The sequence below is a fragment of the Marmota monax genome, unplaced genomic scaffold (genome assembly GCF_021218885.2).
Source record: "Marmota monax isolate L192 unplaced genomic scaffold, Marmota_monax_Labrador192_F-V1.1 WCK01_AAM20220418_F8-fsc00052, whole genome shotgun sequence".
In the NCBI taxonomy this organism is placed as follows: domain Eukaryota; kingdom Metazoa; phylum Chordata; class Mammalia; order Rodentia; family Sciuridae; genus Marmota; species Marmota monax.
This window is the reverse complement of record NW_026693473.1, coordinates 7,326,110-7,342,157: the sequence shown is the minus strand read 5'-3', so window position 1 is coordinate 7,342,157 and position 16,048 is coordinate 7,326,110. Positions and strand designations below refer to the sequence as shown.

Sequence of the window (16,048 nt, the reverse complement as noted above, 5' to 3'; positions counted from 1 at the left end):
GGGCCGACAAACGGCGTGGATTGGAGGCATTCGCCTGGGTGGAAGGGCTCGGCCGGCTGGCCTGTGGCGCAGGAGGAGGGTCTGGGGCCCCGCAAGCAACACCAGGAGAAGGGGGGAGGCAGCCCCGCAGTGCAGGAGCGGGGCGAGGCCCGCGCCGGGGTGCAGGAACGGGGGGAGGGGAGCCCACGCAGGCTGCTGCAGCAGCCTGAGCAACTGCCGGGGTTCGGGGACGGCTTCTGTGAGCGCGGGGAGGGGCTCGAAAGTTCGGGCGAGCAGGGTGAGCAGAATTGGGAGAGCTGCGGGCACCTCAGACTCGAGGCGGGGGTCCTGGGAGCGGCCCCAGCGCGCCAAGACACTCTTGAGCTGCTGGGGAGGGCCCGGCCTGTGGGCCCCCAGGGGCCTGACGGGGAAGGGCGCCTGGGAGTGCAGGAAGCAAATTGGCTGCCAGGTGTGCAGGAGGGACAGGTGGTTTGGGCTGTCCAGGAAACGTATCTGAACGGGAAGGGGTCCCAGGAGGGAGAGGGACCCCCCGAGGGGCACAGGACCCGCAGGCGCAGGCGTAGGAGGAGGTGGTAACCCGCAGGCCACCAGCTTGGCACTGGGATCCCTCCAGGGCCGAAGGGAGTACAAGATGTAGGAGGTTGGGGATTGGGGCACAGAACAGCACTGTGAACCTGAGAGCTTCTGAAGCCATTGCCCAAGGGCAGGAAGTGGCCTGCGGGATCCTCTTCTGCTTCTTCCTCCTGGGCATCATCGAAGATTTTTCTGCAGGGAGGCAGCTGAAAGAGGCAGGTAAGGAAGCCCAGTTCTGTTCTTAGCAGGAGTTGATGTGTTTGGAAGCCCAAAAGAGGGTGCTTTCCAAACTGCTTTTGTGTTCTTTTAGGTTGACGTTTCTCTCCAGTAATGTATATAGCGAATGGAGTGATGGAGCAGCCATCTCCTAGCCTAGACTGGATAGGAGATCCTCTGGGTGGTTGCCAGGTCTGGGCAGAGGGAAAACAGGGATAGTCCCAGGTTTTAAGTTGCAGGGGAAGTAATTACCCCCTCCACCTGTCTACTGATGGAATTTGGGGGTGCCTCCACACAATAGTGTTCAGGTTGTGATCAGCACAAGTTGCCTCCAGCCACTAAGAAAGGAAGAAGGCATCAGACCCTTGTAACCCTGTTGGCCACATGAGCTGAGATGTAAGTGTGGCAGCCAGTAGCTTGGGCACGAGCCTGATCTGCTCCTGCCATGAGGTCTTGTCATGGTTGATTTATACTAATGGCCCAGAGCCAAGGTTGAAAAGTGGGCAGAAGAGCAGAGAGCAACTTGTGAGGTCTTTTGTCTGAGTGGGACCTTGGGATCCCAATGTGAAAAAGGTGGGAGAGGAAGGTGTACCTGCACTGCTGCACTCTGGACTGTGTCTGTGGTGCGGGCCTTAACCTCACCCAGTGGAGATTGACAGATGGGTAGCTGTGGTGTTGTGGGCCCTGCATCCTGTAGGGCCCACTCCTGGCCCAGCCTAGAGGTGGGGCTTACAGAGGCCAGGGCCAGAGGCTAGATTTGACTTCTTATTGACCCATGTGGCCTGAATGCCAGCCCTGCTCATTCCTGGGGTGGTTTGGGGGCTTGGTTAGCAGCTTATGGGCTTTATCTTTCTAGGGCTGTTCACTCCTTTCCTGGCACTATCAGGGTTGTTGGTGGCTTCTGTAGTTCTCAGGTAGGGATGCATGCAGAGTTGCTGCCTGCTTCAGGACCTTAACCGGGACCCATGTTTGCCTCAACCTTGAGTGGCTGAGTCAGATAACTCCCAGACCCCAGTGCTCCTGAACTATACTGGGTGGAGATACAGCTTTCCTGTGGAGGCAGAGGGAGTGGTGGTGGTGGTGGCTGGGACTGCTGGAGAAGCCGGTTAGCCTGCTACTCATGCAAACCCAAACTTGTCTGTCAGCTTCATCCCGTGCCTGTCACACTGCCTCCCAAACACTCACTTACCGGAAATTCAGCTGCAGTGTCCATGGTGCCTGGCTCTTCTGGAATGGCCAGAGGGGTTCTGGCTCTCTGGCTTCAGAGGAGAGAATTGTCTGTTCTAAGCACATATACACAAGCATATATACACCTCCACCTACTTGTTTAGGTGTACTTTTTTGAATTTGTGATAGATGAAGAGAAGGAGAAAGGTTTTAGTATTAGGCTTATCTGTTTTGATTTGGTGATACCATTGATTCCTAGTTCTGTAACCTTGGGTAAGATAACATCTCTGGGTTTGTTTCCTTGTCTATTCAGTGGGCCATGACTCCTTCAGAGTTCTGAGTGCAGTGGTACCTGCCTGGTTTCCACCTCTCAGAATCTCTGATCAGCAACAGATGTTGGGGAGACAGGATCATATCTCTTAAGTCTGAGATTACCACCCTGCTCTGTGCTTATTCTGGAAGATGTTTTTTTTTTTTTTTTTTTTTTGTTCTTAATAAGCTTTATTAAGGTATAATGACATGGTAAACTGAACATACTTAAAACATACAATATACAATTTAATTAGTTCAACGTTGTGTGTATCCTTTGAAGCCATCACCATTAACAAGGTAGTGAATATGCCCAGGGTTTTTTTTTTTTTTTTTTGTCCTTAGGAATTCATTTCACCTCTCTTCTGTTGTTCCCTCCTCAGGTAATACACTGATCTGCTTTCTGTCAATCTGAGTTTGTAGTATCTAGCATTTTGTGTACATGGAAATCAAATGGCATGTGCCCTTTTTAGGGTCAGGCTTTTGCGTATTAACTTTTGAAATTCATCCTCATTGTTGCATATATCAGAGGTTTATCCTCTTATTGCTGAGTATGCTGTTGCACGCATATGCCACAGTATCTATTCATTTACCTGTTGGATTGTTTTCAGTTTTGGGTATTACAAATAAAGCTTCTATGAACATTTATCTTAGTCTTTGTTTAGATATATGGTGTTTGTTTCCTCTTGGGTAAATCTCCAGGACTGTAATGATTGGATCATATAGTAGGATAGTAGGTAAACATTTAGCTCTCAAGAAACTGGCATATTGATCACATTTCCCCATTAATTTGTACAATTTTTGTTTTTATGAAGTAGTTAAATAAATTTATTTATTTTTTGTTCTGTATGTGTTTATTTCTTTATTAAATCATAAATTTAATTTTTACAAATTTTAAAATAAATGAAAAAATACCTAGAATTAAAAGAGGTATGAGAGGGTTGGGATTGTTGCTCAGTGGTTGAGCACTCGCATGTGTGAGGCACTGGTTTAGATTCTCAGCACAGCATATAAATAAATGAATAAAATAAAGGCCCATCAACAACTAAAAGAATATTAAAAAAAAACCAAAACTGGGCATGGTGGCACATGCTTGTAGTCTAGGCTGAGGCAGGAAGATGGCTTGAGCCCGGTAGCTCAGAGCCTGCCTGGACAGCCCGGTAAAACCCCAGCTCAAAACAAAAAACTGCAGGACTGTTTTCCAAAGTGGTTGAACAATTTGGTATACAACCAGCACTTCATATGGTTAGTCTCTTTAATTTTAGACATTCTAATGTGTCTGTAATGGTATCTGATTATAGTTTCAGTTTGTATTTCCTTAATGACTAATGCTGAACATCTTTTCATGTCCTTATTTTCAAACTACAGTTTTGGTGATGTGTCTCTTCAGATTGTTTACCCATTTCTAATTGTGTGTTTTTTATAATGTTAAGTTTTGAAAAGTTTTTTTTTAAATATTTATTTTTTAGTTATAGGAGGACACAATATCTTTATTTTATTTTTATGTGATGCTGAGGATCGAACCCAGTGCCTCATGCATGGTAGGCGAGTGCTCTACCTCTGAGCCACAACCCCCCAGTTCCTTGAAAAGATTTTTGTATTCTGGATATAAGCCCTTTGTTAGGTATCTGTTTTGCAAATCTTTCAGTTTGTAGTTTGCAACTTAATTCTCTTAACATTGTGTTTTTGAAGAGAAGATTTTATGTTTTTGTTTTTGGTGGTACTGGGGATTGAATCCAGGGATACTTATCTTTCACTGAGCTACATCCTCAGTCCTTTTTATTTTTTATTTTGAAACAGGATCTTGCTAAGTTACTTAGGGCCTCGCTAAGTTGCCAAGGCTGGCCTCAAACTTGCAATCCTCCTGCCTCAGTCTTCTGAGTCACTGGAATGACAGGTGTGTGCTATCATGCCTGGCTTAATTTTTTTTAAATGGCCTTTTAATCTTTAAAATCTGCTTTATTGTTATTTGTTTTGTGGTAATAGGGATTGAACTTGGTGTACTCTACATCCCCAGATCTTTTAATTTTTTATTCTGAGATAGGTCTCACTAAATTGCCCAGGCTGTTTTTTTTTTTTTTTTCTTTTTTTGGGGGGGTGGGGGGTTACTGGGGGGTTGAACTCAGGGGCACTCAACCACTGAGCCTATTCCCAGCCCTATTTTGTGTTTTTATTTAGAGGCAGGATCTCACTGAGTTTTTTAGTGCCTCGCTGTTGATGAGGCTGGCTTTGAACTTGTGATCTTCCTGTCTCAGCCTCCTGAGCTGCTGGGATTACAGACTGGTTTTGAATTTGTGATTCTTTTGCCTCAGCCTCCCATGTAGCTAGGATTGTATGTGTGCCACCATGCCCAGCTTAAAAGCTATTTTAATTGTGGTGAATATATATAATATAAATTTACCATTTTAATGTTTTTTTTTTTTTTAATGTGCTGTTCAGTGGTATTGAAACGTTTATAATATTTTATCTTGAATAATTGAAATTCTGTACCCAATTCCAGGCAACCACTCATTCTACTTTCTTTCTGTCTTTATAAGTTTGCCTACTCTAGGTGATTCATGGGAGTAGAATCATATAGTATCATCAAATAGTATTTCTATTTTGTGACTGGCTTGTTTTACTTAGCATAAATTCATTTATGTTGTAGCATGTCAGAATTTTTTTTTTTAAGGCTGAACAATTCTATCAGTATTCCACATTTTGATTATCTATTAATGCATTTATAGATATTTGGGTTACATATACCTTTTAGCTCTTGTCAGTAATACTTCCATAAGATGATATTGTTTTACATTTCAGTATATTGTTCCTGATAGATAAATACTTTTTCTTCTGTCTCTCCTCCCTTCTCTCCTTCCTTCCCCCTCCTTTTCTTGGTATTAGGGATTGAGCCCAGGGCACTCTGCATCTGAGCTATGTCCCCCAGCCTTTTAGAGCTTTGTCCCCTTTTTAATTTTGAGACATGTTCTCACTGGGTTGCAGAGGCTAGTCTTGAACTTGATATCTTCCTGCCTTAACCTCCCAAGTTGCTGGGATTACAGGTCTGTGCTGCTGCACCTAACATAAATACTATTGATTTTTTGATATGGAACTTGAATCCTGCAACCTTGCTAAACTGACTTATTCTCGTAGATTTTTTGGTAGCTTCCAGAATCTACATAAATCATCATGCCATCTGCTAATAAAAACAGTTTTACTTCTTTCTGATCTTTATGCCTGTTACTACTTCTTTTTTTTTTTTAATTGATTTTATTTTTTAACTACATGACAGCAGAATGCATTATGTTACTTCTTTTTCTTACTTGATTGCACTGGCTAGATCCTCTGGTGCAGTGTTTTTTGTTGTTGTGGTTGTTTTGTGTTTTTTTTTTTTGTATAGAGGGTGTAACCCAGGATCATTTTACCACTGAGCCACATCCCCATCCCTTTTTAAATTTTACACTAAGTTGCTTAAGGCCTTGCTAAGTTGCTGAGGCTGGTTTTTGAACTCGGGATCTTTCTGCCTCATACTCCCCAGCTGTTGCGATGCAGGTGTGTACCACTGAGAGTTTTAATCAGGAAAGAATGTTATTTTTGTGTGTGTGTGTGTGTGTGCCTTTCAAAATGATATTGGATTCTGTCTTCTAGTTTTTTAGCATGGTGAATTACACCGAATAGTTTTTCAAATGTTAACCTCATATTTCTGGGACAAACTCCACTTGGTTATGCTATAATTTATATTATAACTATCTGTGTATGTAAGTGGATTATGTTTGCTAAGGAATTTTTTTTTTTTTTTTTGGTACCGGGGATTGAATCTAAGGATACTTAACCACTGAGCCACATCCCAAGCCCTTTTTATTTTTGCTTTGAGACACTGTCTCCTTAAGTTGCTTAGTGCCTAACTAAGTTGCTAAGGCTGGTTTTGAACTTTCCATCCTCTTGCCTTAGCCTCTCAAGCCATTGGGATTACAGGTGTGTACCACCATGCCCTTGCTAAGGAATTTGTTGAGTGTTTTTGTATCTTTGTTTATGGATCATTTTCTTGTAATGTCTATAGGATTTATAGTATACATCTTTAACTTATAACACCTTCAAGTGATATTAGTATAAAAACTTAAAATGGTGTTTTATTTCTCCCTCTTGTTATGCTATTATTGTCAAAAGTATGTTATATAAGACTGGTGGCACGCACCTGTAATCTCTGACTCAGGAGGCTAAGGCAGAAGAATCATAAGTTTTGAGGCCAACCTCAGCAACTTAGCAAGACCCTATCTCAAAATAAGAAGGGCTGGGGATGTGACTTTGTGGTAAAGCACCCCTGAATATAATCCCCAGTACAAAATTTAAAAAAAAACCCAGAAAACTGTGTTATAAACTCATACTACATTCACCTATTAAAGTGATTTGAATAAGAAGGAAAAAACTCTATTTTACCCATGTAGTTACAATTGTACAGTTTCTAGTGCTGTTCATTTCTTTGCATAGATCTGTATTTCTAATGGTATTATTATTTTTTTTATTAGAGGGAGTTCCTTTAACATTTATTGTAGTGTGAGTCTACTGGTGATGAATTCTTTCAGCTTTTGTATATCTAAAAGGGTATTTTGCATTATATTTCAAAGATATTACTGTTTTTCTGTTGGAATAAAACTCTAGGTTGTCAAATTTCTTTTAGTTCTTCTTGTGTGTATGTATGTGTGTGTGTGTATGCATGTGCGCTGCTGGGGAACAAACCCAGGGCCTTGGGCCCTGGGTATTCGAGGCAAGCACTCTGCCACTGAACTAAATCCCAGCTCACTCTTTCAGTACTATAGTTGTGTTATGCCATTATTTTCACACTTCCTGTTGTTTTTGCAAGAAATTGGCTGTCATCTTTGTTCCTCCATACATTACATGTCTTCTCCCTCTCCTACTACTTAAATTATTATAATTAACATGTTAATTATACAGATAAGTGGCTTTCATTGTGACATTTCCATACTTGCAGATATTTTGCTTTGATCATGTTCACTGTTCCTGTGTCTGGTATTGTTACTTAAAATTTTTTTCTCTTTATCACTGATTTTGAGCAATTTGATTATGATGTGCCTTGAGGTAGTTTTCATATATTATACTGATGTCCATTGAACTTCTTGGATCTGTGGGCTTATGGTTTTAACCAAATTTGGAGAAATTTCAGCCATTATCTCTTCAAATATTCCTTTTATCCTCAACTATCTGTCATCTTCTCAGGAACTCCAGTTATACATATATTTTTCCCCCCTCTGTACTGGGGATTGAACCCAGAAAATACTAGACACGCTCTGCCACTGAGCTACATCCCCAATCCTTTTATTTTGAAACAAGTTCTTGCTCAGTTGCCCATGCTGGCCTCAAACTTGGATCTTCCTGCCTCAGCTTCCCTGTAGCTGGAATGGTAGGTATGTGCCACCCTATTCATCTGCTGCTTTATTTATTTTTAAATTTCTTTTTCTATTGTGTGTGTGTTTTGGATAGTTGTTTTTTTTTTTTTTTTCCAGCATCTTCAAGTTTACCATGTTTTTCTTCAGTAGTGTCTAATCTGCTGTTGAGTCCATTTTCCATTCAGTATATTACTGTCATGAATTGTCATTTTTATTTTAGAAAGTTTTAGCAGGGGAGGGGTACTGGGAATTGAACACAGGGGTGCTTTACCACTGAGCTACATCCCCAGCCCTTTTAAAAAAATTTTTATTTTGATACAGGGTCTTGCTAAGTTGCTGAGGCTGGCCTTGACCTTGAGATCCTCCTGCTTCAGCCTCCAGAGTTACCAGGATTATAAGTATACACCACCATATCTGGCTATTTTAGAAATTTGATTTGGATCTCTTTTTAAAAAACAATGTCTCAGATTTTTGAACATGTGGAAAGTAGTTATAAAAACTATTTCATAAGCCCATGAGCTGGTATGTACTAGGCAAGTACTCTATTACTAATTTATACCCACATCCCATATTTACTAATTCTTACATCTTGTCAATTCTGGGTTGTTTGGGATTGGTTACTTCATCTCCTTGTTATAAGTCATAGTTTCCTGCTTTTTTTCACACCTGGTAATTTTTGTTTGGATGCCAGACAATGTGAATTTCACCTAATTGTTTGCTGAATATTTTTGAATTCTTATAAAAATTCTTGAGTTTTGTTCTGGAATGCAGTTACATGGCTTGGAGATGATTTGTTCTTTTTGGGTCTTGTTTTGCTAGGTGGGACCAGAGCCATACTCAGTCTAGGGCTAATAATAACCCCACTGCTGAGGCAAGACCCTCTGGTGAATTCTATCCAGGGCCTACCTTTTCCAATCTGGCAGGTGAGAACAAGCAGGGAGTAGCAGCAGGTCACAGGATGTTCTCCAGACTTGATGTCTCTTTTCAGGCTGGCATGATGTCCCCCTCCCATCCCCTCCTTTCCTTTTCCAAGGCCCTTATTGTTGTGTTTGTTTGTGTTTCAGCTGATCCCTGTTAAATCTGATCCTTCTTATCCTGCATTGGTCAGTAAGATGAGGATCTGACTTTCATTCACCCATTCTCACCCTTCCACTCTTCCCATCTTTAATATATCCACTCTAGATTTTTTTTTTTTTTTTTTTGCTTTAACTGATTGTGCTTACATTATTATATCATAAAATGTGATGGCTTTTCCCTTTCTGAACAACTTTTTGTTCTCTCTGTAGTTGTTTTTGTTTCCTTAGGTTTTTTTCTTTTCTTTTTTTTTTTTTTTTTGGGGGGGGTGGCACTGGGGATTGAACCCAGGGCCTTATATATGAGAGGCAAGCACTCTACCAACTGAGCTATATCCCCAACCCTTGTTTTCTTTTTATTTAATTTTTTTTTTTTCTGTGTTAGAGATTGAATCTAGGACCTTTTTTATACTAGGCAAGCTCTTTACTACTGAGCTATATACTCTAGTCCTGCCAAGTGTTCTGTGTACCTTTTGATTAGTCACATTCTTCACTAACTGTCTAAATTTCCCAAGATGTCAGTTCCATTAGGTATTCTGTCAAATTCATTTTTCTGAAGAAGACTCTTTAACATCCTTCTGCCCTATGACAGCACAGACTAGGCAACCTTCAAAATCCTGGGCATTTCCTTTACTGCCCTTCTACTTCCTGTATCCCTAGTCTTCCCCTTGGGTGCTTTACTCTCTAGTTTCAGTACAGCATATTCTCTGTAGTTTCGGGAGAGAGGACCATGTTCGGGTGGTAGGTTTGAGACTGTGCCACCCTGACCCTGGATAATTCGGTTGATAAATGAATATAGAAATCTGGGTTGGAAATTTTTTTCTTTCAGCATCTTCAGGACATTACTCAATGGACCTTTTAGGTTCCAGAGTTCATATTGCAGTCTAATATAATTCCACATTCTTTGTGAGGATGAGCTGTTAATACTATTTTATACCATGAGGTAGTCTACATCTCATTTAAAAAAAAAAAATCTTTCCAAGAAGGCTTGCCTTGTTAAAGTTTAGAAGACTCCATTAAAAAAAAAAAAAAAAATGAATGTGAAAATCTAATCAGGAAAAAATTATCAGAACAATTTTTGGGTTATTTAGACCCATTAACTTATGTTTATGATCTTGGTGTGAAGGGCATTTTAAAAAATGGTTCAGGTTAACAATGAAGATAATATCTGAGAACAGACTGTTCTGGCGAGGACAAATGATTGGCATAATTATGGGCTTTCATCAGAGCTATGGTTCTCAGCTCCAGTTTGGATCTATTGAAGAAGCTTCAAGATATGATGCCTGAGACTCACTTAGACCGAGTCGATCAGAATCTCAGGGGATGCCCAAACATTGACAGTTTTCAAGCTTGCAGTTGGCTTTAATACATATGAAGGCAAAAAAACTAGAGCTTAGAAGGCCTTTACTTTTCAGTTTGTGCTTTATGGACCAGCACAACAGCATCACTTGGGAAATTGTTAGAATAGAGACTCTTGGGCACCACTCCAATTCTGTGGGATCAGGATCTGTATTTGTTATTTCTATATTCACTAAAATTTGAAAGACAAGTGAATTAACCTCATTTATCCATATGACAGATATTTACAAGCACCCATTGTATGCCAGAGTCTGCTAGAATGGGGATGGGTCTGTTGAGTTTTTTGCTGCTCTCATTTGTAGTTTTTTGGGGGGGCGGTTACTGGAGATTAAATCCAGGGACACTCAACCCCTGAGCCACATCCACAGCCCTATTTTGTATTTTATTTAGAGACAGGGTCTCATTGAGTTGCTTAGTGCCTCGCTGTTGCTGAGGCTGGCTTTGAACCCACAATCCTCCTGTCTCAGCCTCCCAAGCCTTTGGGATTACAAGTGTGTGCCATCGCGCCAAGCTCATTTGTAATTTTTTGTTTCTCCAGTTTAAAAAAAAATAATTCTGTTATTTTTTGTGGTTATAATATTTTATGATTCTTGTCTGAAATTTTCTTCTTTTGGGCATCTGGTAATTTTTTTATTGTCTGCTCTTAAGGACTACAGTGCTCTAAGGCCTTTGAACTTTGGTGACCCGGATGGCCCATTTGTTGGTATGGATGGCTCCCAGTGTTGGTATCTTTACATCTTTCTTGGCTTGGTCAGAGGCCCTAGAGAACACATCTTTTGTCTCTTAAGAGAGTGGAGGCTTTAGTTCTTAGGTAGAAAAGGAACTGGGATCTTGGCATACTGCCTGTGCTTCCCTTGTTTGGGATGTGCACCTCCTATTGTCCACAAAGCTCCTTGGAAAGACCTTCAGCTTATCTCTCTGGGGAAATTTTTGGCTTTGATAGGGTGTGGAGGGGCAATCACCTTTGATTGTATTGGGAAGTAAAGTCTTACTGTTTTTTAAATTTTTTTTCCCTTCAGTAATGAGGATCAAACCCAGGACCTCACACATGCTAGGCAAGTGCTTGACCACTGAGCCACATCCCCAGCTCTTTTATAGTTTGATAAAGGGTCTTGCTAAGTTGCCAAGGTCAGCCTTGAACTTGTGATTTTCCTGCCTCATCCTTTTGAGTTTCTGGAATTACAGGTGTGTACCACTGAGCTTAACTTACTATTTCTTAAATAGCTTCTAAGTATAAGTACTCCTGCATTTTCCTTCAGACACATCACCTCTTCTTTCATAGGTGCCTGGGGCTGCCAGTTCTAGGCCTTCAGAGGATTTTGAGGTCATTGAGTTCCTCTCATTTTGTAATCTGTGATTATCTCAGGTGCTCTCTGTTGTCACTGGCCTATCTGCTTTTCAGCTTCCAAAGATATATGTTTGTCCGATCTACCAGTTTCCCCAGCCTTAGGAACTATGCCATTCAAAACAAAACAACAACAAAAAAAATTTATTATTATTTTGGTAGAGTTTTAGGAAAGAGTGAAATGATCTGCATGGGTCAATCTAGTCTTTTCCTGGGATCTTGGCCTCTTTAAACTATCTTATAAAATCCATAAATTCATTTAGCACCAGAGGACAGTACAGTATATATTTGACATATCTGATACAGTGGAATGGATATTAGACTTCCACTCTTTCCTCCAGAGACTTGAATCCACAAGCCAAGCAGTTTTGCTTATGGTTGTATGTGGACTAAATTCTGGCTTTATCTTTTACCCTCATCTGTAAAATTTATGGATAGAGTAGAGTACCTAGGAGGGTTTTAAATCAATCAGTGCATAGGAAGCATGTAATAAAGAGTTTGTACATACTGTCATTGTTATTTTGTTTGTTTGTTTGTTTTTGTACCAGGGATTGAACCCAGGGGTGCTTAACCACTGAGCCATATCCCTAGTCCTTTTTGGACTTTAAATTTTGAGACAGTCTCACTAATTTGCTTTGGGCTTCCTTAAGTTGCTGAGGCTGGCTTTGAACTTTCAATCCTTCTGCTTCTGTCTCCCGAGCCACTAGTATTACAGAGGTGCACCACCATACCATCTTCTTGAAGACCCAGTCTGTTGACTTGTGTTTCTTCAGATTTCCCCAGAATCCCTAGCTCAGAGTGAACACATATTAGGTACATGATGAGTGACTGAAGAGAGGGATGGGGTACGGGGGTTTGGCCTGGTCCCTCCCTTTAGCAGCTACCCCCACCCCACCGCCCCCAAACTAGGTGGGGCAACACTGGCTTTTTCCTGTCTGTCTTCTTATGTTGTACAACTAAATGAGATGGGGTTCCCTCTCTGGGCCCCTGAACTTCACCAGTTCCTGACCTTGGTAGGGCTTCCCCTCCATGGACAAAAAACTAGCACTCTGAACATTTGCTCTGCTCTAACTGCAGGGATCCATCCCTTATGACAACTTCTTAATGCCTTGGACTGGGTAAACTCTTTCCCCTTTCAGGATCTGAGTTTCTTCATTGGTCAAATGGATGAGAAGGATGTGATGGGTTTTAATGTGTATATCTTAAAGTCCCTGACATTTCTCTCACTCCCATGCCCTTCTAAGCTCTGCAGCCTGCATGGGTTGCATGTTTCTAGTCCTGGGGTTTTCATGTAGACAAAGTCTGAAGGGGATGAGCAGTGTTTCTTGCAGAGTAACTGTTCTGAATCTCCTCACCACTATTCCTTTCCCCACCCAACCTCCAGGGCCCAACAATAGCTCCCTTCAGCTTTGGACTCTCGCTGTGGGGGTGGGGTGGGATGGGGTGAGGCTTGAGCCAGCAGTGGGCAGGGTAACCAGCTGGATAGCCTCTGTGCAAACCCTGGAAGAGCTCCGAGAGTGGCAAACTGCTGAGAGTTGGACTGTATCCTTCTTCCCACCTACTTTCCTCTCTTCCTTGGGTTCACTGCTGGGCCTTGGTATTGTGTTGGTGCCTGAGCAAGATGATTGGCAAGAGGAAGCTCTTGGCATCTTAGTCAAGGAACTGAACATGCATGATGTGCATGGCCATGAGACCCAGAGAGCCACAGGAATTTGTCTTCTGTCACATATTACTAGTGCTTGTGTGTGAGTGTGGGAAGTGAGGGATATCCAGGAGTACTTTAGGGTTTTCAGTATCACATCTGGATGGCAGGGTTGGCATACTACTGTTTAGCTGCTGCAGCATGAAATAGCTTCATCACATTTTCAGGACCAACTTGGGACAGATGATGAGTTCAGCACGATTTGTTGTGTTGTTCAGTAGGCCTTTACCTTCCTCTCTAAAAGTTACACCTTCTCCATTGGAGTAGGAGTAGATAAGTCATAGGAGGGGCCCTATGTCTGGTTTTTTGTACTCTGCCACACCACCCTGGCCCTCCCTGGATCCCCTTTATTCTCTCAGTAAAGCTGGGATGCCTGACAAGCCCAGACTTTCATTCTTGCATCCTGTGGCCCAACTCTTCTCTGTAGTCTGGTGAGAAGGCCCCTTAGTGAAGGCTGGTGAAGGCTTGGCTGAATTGTCCATGGGTCTGAAACAGCTTGGTGGGAGCTAAGTAGCTTAGTGGGTCTGGGACAGGAGTGGCTATTATGAGATTGACAGTTCTCTTCCCATGAAGTTGCTAGCTTTTCTGGATTAGAAATAATGGGCAGGGGCAAAGCTGAAGCAGGGGGAGGGTAACCAGTGGGTATGTATCCACTGGGGAAGTCAAGTGGAAAGAGCACAAAAGAAAAGAGGCAAACTTTCTCCATTGTTTGTCACTAAGGCTGAAGTCTTTTTATCAAACTCTCAACCAGGTCCATTGCACTTTACAATGTGTAAACCACAGTACAGGCGTTCAGTAGAATTGTATACTAATACAGAGAGTTACAGAGAGTGACTCTTTAAGAATTGGAGCATGGTGGATAATTTAACCTTTGAAATACTTTTGGTGTGCTTATACTACTCTGGTTTAAAATTTTTTAAAAAACATTTTTGTGGTGCTAGGAATTGAACTTAGGGTCTCCCCCATGCTAGTCAAACACTCTACCACTGAGCTACATCCCCAGCCCTCTACTAACCCTTATTTATAAATGTTCTTTAACAAAAACAAACATGGGGATATGCAAATAACGGTTTGGAGATAGGAAATGGGATTTTACACAAGAGATGGCATTTGATAGGGGTCTTGAATGGTATAGAGGAGTTCATTTTATAGATAAAAAGTGTCACAAATAATAGCTCAGAGGCATTAAAATTAAGGAATAAGGTATGGCTGGGGAAAAGCAAGCATTTGACTTTATTGAGACACAAGACATTTGAAATAAATGGTAGTGTGGAGGTGAAGAAATAGAGTAGATCCTGAAGGACCTTATGTGCCAACAGAGAGTTTGACTCAGAAGTATGGAAGGATGCAAGAGGGGTGATCTCAGGTCTTTTTATACTCTCACAGGACAAGAGGTGTCTCCAAAGGTTCCAGGGAGCTCCCAGAGAGAAGGTGGAACCTGATTCGGAACCAGTGGGGTTCTTTGCATACATGACAGAATAGAATTTCAGCACATTACCACCAGGCACAGATGGTTTATTTAGGAAGTAGGTATACATTCAAGGGAAAGTGAGGGTCATCTTGAAAGAGATGCCTTTGGAGGTAAAGCAAGGAATATTCATTTGAGGGAGAGAGTAGGCCATCTCCAGAGTGAGAAATGTGGTCTTTGGGTTCTCAGGTCTTCTTTAAAGGAAACTTGTTGAGGGGTGGGTATGGGAAGGTATGTGGGAATGGTATCATCATTCTGGTAATCTCAATACTGGTCTGGATCATTAGGATAATGTGGTCTTCATTAGTTGATTGATAGCACTGGAAAGTCTCCTGAATTATAGATTTCCTCAAGATATCCTGCCTCTTTGCTTCATCTGTACCGGAGGGTTTAATTAATATGCTCAGGTAGACTTACAGATTTCCAAGGAATCTGGGAATAATAGGCCTAGAAGGGAGATAGGGTTAGAGAGTACAGACCTGGAAGAGTACGTGGAACTTCTAGATTAAAATTATTTTCTTGCCAGGTGTGGTGGCGTAGGTTTGTAATCCCAGTGGTGATGGAGGCTGAGGCAGGAGGATCATGAGTTCACAGCCAGCCTCGGCAACTTAGTGAGGCACTTAGCAACTTAATGAGACTCTGTCTCTAAATAAAATATTTTATTTTCTTGTCCTTCCTTTGGGTCTCCTTTCTACCTATTATTTCTTCTACCTCAAGATGGCAATGACAAAACAGGCAACCATGTGCCAAGTGCTATTGTAGTCATTCCCCCACCCTCTCTCTTTTTTTTTTTTTTTGGTACCAGGGATTGAATTCAGGAGAGCTTAGTCACCGAGCCATATCCCCAGTCCCTTTTGCATTTTATTTTAAGACAGGGTCTCACTGAGTTGCTGAAGCTGGCTGTGAACTCATAATTCTCCTGCCTTAGCCTCCAGAGCCACTGGGATTATAAGTGGGCTCCACTAAGCCTGTCATTGACTCTTTTTTTTGGGGGGGGGAGGTGCCAGGGATTGAACTTAACCACTGAGACACACCCCCAGCCCTATTTGGAATTTTATTTAGAGACAGAGTCTCACTGAATTGCTTAGTGCCTTGCTGTTGCTGAGGCTGGCTTTGAACTCAAAATCCTCCTGCCTCAGCCTCCTGAGCCACTGTGATTACACAAATGCACCACTGCACCGGGCAAGTCATTGACTCTTCAACAACTCTGTGAGGGAGATTTTGTTTATCCACACTTTACAGAAAGAAATTGAAATTTAGGGGTTAAGTGATTTGCCCAAAAGTTGTTCATCTATAAAGTGTGAAATTAAGATTTTGGCTCAGGTCTGTGTGATTTCTAATCCCAGGGGAATTGATTAGGGGGAATACTGAGGTTGAAACAACATGATTTTGTAGTGGCCTGGTGGAATAGGAGGTAAAGGAAGGAGGAGTCCTGGCTGGATATGGGTAGTA

At 41.8% G+C, this 16,048-nt stretch overlaps 1 protein-coding gene across 11 annotated transcripts in view; it reads left to right on the top strand.

The window, feature by feature from the left end:
* Positions 1–209: 209 nt before the first annotated feature.
* Tnk2 (tyrosine kinase non receptor 2) overlaps positions 210–16,048 on the top strand; it is a 46,856-nt gene continuing 31,017 nt past the window's right edge. For 2 of the 11 annotated variants that reach the window (XM_058583543.1, XM_046458132.2), the window contains exon 1: positions 211–792. The gene's annotated coding sequence lies outside the window, so the exon portion shown is untranslated. Of the gene's footprint in view, positions 793–16,048 lie in introns of all 11 variants that reach the window. The other 9 variants (XM_046458134.2, XM_046458127.2, XM_046458130.2 and 6 more) reach the window with 7 other exon arrangements.